Below are 7,938 nucleotides of genomic sequence, written 5' to 3'. Positions count from 1 at the left end.
TTTCCTCTATACAAACAAACGAAAATTAATAAATGATAGTAAAGCAGGAATTCCAAAGACGCGGCCAGCGTATTGTGACCGAAAAACAATTGGTGTCACAAGATGTCGAGAGATAACCAAGGTAGTGCAGGACATGGGCCAGCGAAAATGTCCTCAGGGTGGTTGGAGTTTGAGACCCCTGGTATAAAAAGTGTGGCTACTAAAGTAGATAACTTCCATTACTAGTAATAACTGAATATAACAAACTGGGAAACTTCTACAATTTATAATATGCAATACATTTATTGATGAAAGTGCTTTAAGCGGCCCATTTCTTCGTCTTTCAGAAACATTCTAATGTAACAAAAACCCCTTACAACATTAAATTACATACATGAACTATTCATTTTACAGTATTCATTCCATTTATGCCGTTCTTCATTTGCGTAAACATCCATATAAGTCACTTCAGATAAACCCAAGCAACCTAACCTTGATGATGGTTAACAAACCTTCTGATAAACTGGTAACTAGTGAGTACGTATTAGTGCAGTTGTAATTTGTGGTAATGTTTATATTGGCAATGAGTGTCATCGAAAAGGAGAAAACCGCTGAGAACTTCCTCAAGCTTTGCACGTGCTAGAATAAATATAACTAAATTTAACTAAACAAATGTAATAGAAAATGTATAACTCTTGATCAACAGGACAGAAAAGTAAAGAGAAAAAAATCTTTTTTCTATTACCCACTCTCTAAGTATTATACAACCTGATCAACACTTAACAAGCTGTAACATCTAGGCTGTCATTATTACATTTACAACGGGTAATTAACGAATGACTAGGAAAGTTCAGATCAGGGTCAGCTAATGCATACAACATTGTTACAGAAGCTATTCAGCTTATTGTATATTCAAAGAAATTTAGGATTCTACTCGATTTTTCCGTGACTAACAGCTCTCTGCCCGTTGGATAGTTTTATAGTTTTGCCCTTCCTCTGGGTTTATCGTTGAAAATCATTCCAGATGATCAAAAGTGCAAATATAGGATATCTGCTTCCAGTACTACACGACTTCTTTGATCTATGCCTAATTATGCAAGTGATAAGTACAAAACGGACTTCATTCTTTTATGATTATATGACAAGAGAAATCATTATTGATATAGCTGATACAGATGGAGTAAAGAAACGCATGTGATCAACAATGAGTATTCAGATATATAGGCAGAAAAAGAGACGTATATGCACACGCAATGTATATTTATCTTGTTTCTGATGCACGTATGAATATTTAGAAGTATCGATTAAACTGTTTCCTCTTCTAGAGACTTGCACGTTTGACAACCTGGCGTTCCATTATGCAGTTAGTAAATGTACCTAAATGATCTTCACGGTATGATTATATATGGTGTTACAAATTTGCGAATAGACAAATTTTGTACTAGATTTCATTTAAATCGATATATGAAATATTTTTTTTTTTATCTTATCATAATTGTCAGTCCAACTGTTAGGAACAATAAGGCTTCCAACAGAAAACGATATTTTAGGGACAAAACTGTAATCTTAACAAATCTTGGTGAAAATAAATCCATATTTGTAATCTCTTGCTGCATGCACACTCATCCAAAACACCTGTTTACCACTCTTTTTCTTTGAACTGAAACAGTGTGGTTGCATAGTCTTTCCCTTCTGCTGCTTTCAATTAAGGTTGCTTTGCGCCTGTCGGCATGCAAGTCCGTTTAAAATCACTCTTAGTCTTCATTGCCTCCTTCCGCCTTCCAGCTGGTTGTTATGCCAAATCTATGCCCATTCGTCTATATTGCGTCGTCACTCCTTATCCTAACATCGAACAATGCAGTGGTTACATGCCCTGATCCAATAACTGAGCATCTTCGCTAACCAAGGTTCTGATATGATAACCCTATCTGCATAATTTATCATATCGGAACCTTGTCTAGCGTATATGATAGCAGTGAGTTTTAAATTTTCCTATCGGTCAGTTTGTTTTAATGTACTTGTTTACCAAAACATTACCAATGAAGATGACTCATGTTGACCGCATGATTTTTATGATCTTTATTTGGTTTTCGCGTCGCCGTTACTTCACGACACCAGCATGCTGATCCGGTTAGTCTTTTCAGGGCCCTAATTTTCGCCTAGAGAGGGCGTTCTTGGGTGAGAACGAAAGTCCTATTTGATGATTGTGTTGTGTTTGCCATATTTGTTTAAAGTGGGGTAGGGGCGGTACATGTACTGCTATGTTTTGCATGTGGGTGACATAAGGTGTGTAAGCTATAGATGTATATTTTCTTTCCTGGGTGCCATGTTATGTGTGCTATACTATGCGTGAATTGTAGATAAGTATGATTCACTTGGGTTCCAAGGTGGGGGATGGGTAGATTATTTCCCATGTATGGGGTTTGGGCATTGCACTTTTTTCTTCTTTTGGGTAGAGTATTTGGGATGGCAATTTCCTTTTGCTTTATTCCTAAGATAGACTTTAGACTCATCTTTTTACTTGGTGTTGTCTTTCCCGATGTTCATTCTGTTTTCGTTATTAGTTGTCATCTCCCATCTTCTTCCCTTGTGGGGTTCATTTTTGTCTCCCCAATAGCTTCGTTATTCTCTTCCCTGGTGGCCTCTAGACTTGTGATTTATCCGTATTGATCTTCGTTATTTATGTTCTTTGTCGCCTTGTTTGCCTCTTTTTCCAGCGTTATTGTTATCTGTGTTTCCTTCTCGTTACTGTTCATTTGTATTATTCATCTTATTAATTTTTAATAGGCTTTTCTTAATTTTCTTGATATTTTTCTTCTTGTAGTTATCCCTGAGTACCAAAAGTTGGGGGGTCATTATGTCTTATCTTTGTGTTTTTATTGTGTTTCCTTTTTTTGATAGCTAATTTAATTTTCATTATTTTCATTATTATTATTATTATTATTATTATTATATCCATTACCCTGTTCGCTTGATCTTCAGTATATCTCTTCGATATAGAGAATCTTGGAGGGTGGTGGTCTTAGTTATTATTAAGAACTATTTCTCAACGTGGCGGTACTAGTACTAGTCCCCTCTCGCTCGGGTCTGATTTATTTATACGTTTTCATCTTTATCGTTTTTTATTTCTGCATTGTGGCCATTTTGGGTCTATATTGACTGCTCGATGAACTATAATTAGGGTTATTATGTTTAAAGTGTGGGTTCTATTTGTTTATCTAATTTATATTCCCCCCGTTTCTTGACCTTCGTTCTGTCTCTTTGACATTGCGAATCTTAGGTTCATTAGGTTAAGTAAAAATGGGAGAGGTCTGTATTTTTGACATAGCGATTCTTACGGTTATTAAATTGGGGTGGCTCTATATATTGTTATTAAGAATTAGTTCTCATCTCGTGGCGGTACTAATATTACCAGTCCGGGGCCGGATCAGGTCAAGTGTTGGGGGAAGTGGCAAAATTTCAAAAGGGTACTGATTTTCCTCCAAAAGACATCAAAGCCAAAGTCTTTCAATTTGTGGCAATGGAACGTGCGCGGACTAGAAGCCAACGCCGACTAAATAAATATTAAACTGCTAGAATCTACGAAACTGCCAGATATAAAATGTCTTCATGAAACAAACCCGAACGGCATTACAAGGGTCCGTAATATTATAGGATATGATACAAAATATCTAAAACATGGCTTCCTCACCGCTAAGAGCCATGCGACCTGGAAATTGAAGCAATTAAAATCCACACACAGAATCTCACTGTAGTCATCTTCACCATATATGAAAGAACTGATGTATACAATTCTACAATGGAAGACGTAACTAAAATAACAAATAATCTCGACGAATGTGTAATAATATGCGGGAATTTCAAAACCCACAAAGAACTATAGAGAAGTATAAAGCTGACTAAAGAGGCATGACTATCGAAAAATGGCCTAAACATACAGCATGGTCATCATAAATAGCGCGGCTCCAACACCAGTATCGACCATATTACAGGTTAAACTCAGATACAGACCTGTCACTTTTGTGCACCCAAAATAGCATAAATAAACGATTGCAAGTCGATGATACTGATACTAAGGGAGCGACCACTTTTCCATAAAAGTACAACACAAAGCCACCACCACTACCACCTCCTATCGATACGTCACTCCCGTCAAGGTGGGCTGCGAACAAGCAAACTGGAAACAGCTTAGGGGAAACAATCGGCATCAGACTAATATACAATCAGGACACCGACATCCTTAATGACAACCTAATCGAAACCCTAGTTATATTAGCAAAAGCTGCAATACCCCAAATAAAAGGGTCAATTGACAAACCATCCATGCTGTGGTTTAATAAAGAATGTCATGTAACGACTAAATATTTATATAAAAAATAAGCCCAAAGAACTAAAAATGCCGTTGACTTCACAACTGACAAAGAAGAAAACGCAGCTTAAACCATAATTCAAGTAGCAAACACAAAATCCCAGAGAGAGAGAGAGAGAGAGAGACAGACCACTGCTCAAAATTGTATTTCAACACTAACTCGACGGGGTGGGTATGGCAACGCAATAAATAAATGAGAGGAAAAACGAGTCGACTACCCCGAAGATACTTGGAAATAATAACAAAACTAAAGTAGTCCAATCAGTGTTGTATTAAGAGTAACTGGCGCCCGGGTCGACGATCAAGGCCAAAAGGAGATTCTGGCCCCTAAATAACTTTGGCGCATATGGTTTTGGCACTGCAAGATATCTGGCACCCGTCCCCCCCCCCCCTCATTTGTAAGCTACTGAATCTAGAACGAGTATCAACGATAAAATTAAATACGTCTTTAAAAGCCACAAAAAAATGAATAAGGCATTTACAATGGTATTTACTTGTCTGGGAACACTAGCAGTCCATTGAACCTACGATTTGTAAAAGCCGAATGGTCCAAGGCCTTAAACGGCAATGCCTTCTCCTACATTCCCTGAAGAAGTTATACTAGGCCACGAGATACAGAAAAATGTACCCAACAACCTCGTAATAGTGTTATGAAATAATTTTCGTCATAACTTAAGAAAAGGCGTCACTCCTAACGGTGCAGATGCGTCTACATCTTGGGGAAAATGGCGATGAGAGGTACGTAATCGCTGTAAGGAAAAACAGAGTCCTCTGATTCTCGATGAACGAATGTTATTTAAATAATTGATATATTTAGAGATACATCTATAAAACTTTATATTTTAAAATACATGAAATACATATAAAATTACACTTTTCCTTCGAGCTTACCAACTTCATACATTTGTATAATTTCTGCCTTTTAGAATACAATACAGCTAATTAGATCTCGACTAAATTCATGATAGCCAAAGAGTATACAATTCAATAGCTGTGATATAATGCAACAATCGTTTTGAATAAATGTATTTTCCTAAATTTAACATAGAATACTAATTTGGAATAGGTTACTGAAACATCATTCTTTTATTACTTCAAAAGTCTTTTATTTCCAAATTAAATCTAAACATGAAGTTTGTAGCGAATTCGTCATTTCCGATGGTATATACCATAAACACAAACGAATATAAATTCTTTGAAACGAGTAAACATTCCATTACATTATAATATAAAATAGAAAGAACTCACAAAAATGTTACACAAATATCAAGACTAGATTGAAATTTGTCGTGAAAATGTCAACATTAAAAAGTCCTTATACTTTAAAGAAGTTTACGAACATAGACGATTCTTACTTGTAAGAAAAGAAAGAGTCCTCTAATTCTCGATAGAGGAATTGATTTTGCGCAAGCTTGCTCTGAATTTATACGCAGTACTTCTGTACGTCCATTTCGAATCAGAACAAGGCTCTCGTCCTTTCCCACGGGAAACGCGTGAATCATCTAGCGTGCTAATCCAGTAGGAAATTAGAAATTTACCTGTTCAGCAGCTTCCCACCAAGTCTAAAATTTGCTGACCTTTGGATACTAGAGAAATGTATTTTATGGGGTTTTGCACTTGCTTGTAAAAGCAAAATCTTTATTAAAATAGTATACAGTAGTAGTACAGAAATAGATCAAATTAATCTCAATATATTTTAGTGGGAAATTACTTTCAATATAATTTAATGAAAAATTACTTTTAATACAATTTATAGAAAACTTCAATCTTAATACTTTTACTCAAAAATTCTGACCTAATATAGTAATTGACCTTAATAAGAAAATCTGGGACACAGACAAAATCCCGAAAAGTTCGAAAAATAAGAGACTTTCTTAGGTATGTTACTCAGTGAAGTGCAAATCGCGACCAACATCAAAGAACTCATAAAACGGTACAATCGAGATGTCAACTTGTTCCGCAACCTTGGAGGGGCTAACTTTTGGGCCATCTCCCTCCTCATGAAACTGTTAAGAGTCAAACTTAACTATCACATTTAGTTAAATGCTAGACGAAACTTCATTTTGGCCACAAACATCCAAAGTTCACCCTGAATCACTTGGGCCTTTATCCAACACAACAGTGCCATCTTCCGGCAACTCACCTCCCGCACCAAGTCCAGACATGTCAAATCGTAAACATGTGATGCATACAGAAATGGTCGTGTAGTTTCTCCTGTTTCCCAGCAAATAAACAGTTCACGGTGCGCACAAAGAGATCCCCGAAATGGGTGCTCTTTAAGGCACATTAATTAAGGGTAAAATCTTGTTAAGTGCTGGCTCTATCCCCCATGGTTAAACGACCGCACACGTTAATGATGCAAGCTCATTCAGGGAGCGATTCGCGCAGCCTTCCTACAATCCTTGGTATCCGACGAATAAAAAAAAAAGCACACCCAATATGATAACTCAGGCCAGATATAAACGTAAACAAATATGGCAATTCCATTTCTTTTAAAATTGAACTCGATGAAAAGTTGATCCCTTCCCACATCCTAATTCCGGGAAATGAAAAAGTTGACACCGAGGCGAAAAGCAACCTCAACGAACTCGTTCTCAAAAACTTTGCCTACAGCGTCACAGAAATAAATAACACCGTCCGCCCTTCTGATCAATAACGCAGCCATTTATATACTATCAGTACTACTAATCACCTGCTATAGATTAAATGCTAGTTATCCCGATATAATAAAATATGACGTCTAACCATGCTATCTTTAATTTGTTAAGAGTTAAGTCCCTTACGTTCACCATGAAACAATTGTCATTCGTAATATTTGCTCATTATCGTTACCATTTCAAAGGCAAGTGCAGAAACACGATGTGTTTAACTTTACAAATGTCGTTATCAACAATGAATTTTTGGAAAATGACGATTTATTAGAGTATGTGTAAAACAACACGAAATAAATTGATAACTCTATTTTTGAAACACCTTGAAAAATCAGGAAATTATTTGATATAGTCTGGTGAAAATCATTAAATTGTTAAGATCATACTCTTAGGGATCATTTCTATAGTATGATGCGCCAGGTCGTCGGGTAAAACTGACGAGAGCGAAAACCATGAGGAGGAGATATAGCGTCCCCTTCTGAGCGTGAAGCGGGTAAGAACCAGTACACCCAGCCGGGGGTGTCAAGTTCTTACTATTGATGACCGTTCCTCTGCTCCCTAAGTGGAGAGTTGGAGGAAGGGGACGCATTCTGAGTGGTTTTTCCTCTATACAAACAAACGAAAATTAATAAATGATAGTAAAGCAGGAATTCCAAAGACGCGGCCAGCGTATTGTGACCGAAAAACAATTGGTGTCACAAGATGTCGAGAGATAACCAAGGTAGTGCAGGACATGGGCCAGCGAAAATGTCCTCAGGGTGGTTGGAGTTTGAGACCCCTGGTGTAAAAAGTGTGGCTACTAAAGTAGATAACTTCCATTATTGGTAATAACTGAATATAACAAACTGGGAAACTTCTACAATTTATAATATGCAATACATTTATTGATGAAAGTGCTTTAAGCGGCCCATTTCTTCGTCTTTCAGAAACATTCTAATG

The 7,938-nt window shown here is 36.8% G+C and overlaps 1 non-coding gene across 1 annotated transcript; it reads left to right on the top strand.

The window, feature by feature from the left end:
• Positions 1-7,375: 7,375 nt before the first annotated feature.
• Positions 7,376-7,598, top strand: LOC149786855 (small nucleolar RNA U3). Its single transcript, XR_016425291.1, has one exon. It is a non-coding gene; the product is annotated as a small nucleolar RNA U3 (small nucleolar RNA).
• The last annotated feature ends 340 nt before the right edge of the window (positions 7,599-7,938 follow it).

This window comes from Sinohyriopsis cumingii, chromosome 12 (genome assembly GCF_028554795.1).
Source record: "Sinohyriopsis cumingii isolate HCF-2022 chromosome 12, ASM2855479v2, whole genome shotgun sequence".
NCBI classification, from domain to species: domain Eukaryota; kingdom Metazoa; phylum Mollusca; class Bivalvia; order Unionida; family Unionidae; genus Sinohyriopsis; species Sinohyriopsis cumingii.
Note: the sequence above shows the minus strand (reverse complement) of the source record. Positions and strands in the feature narration are given on the sequence as shown.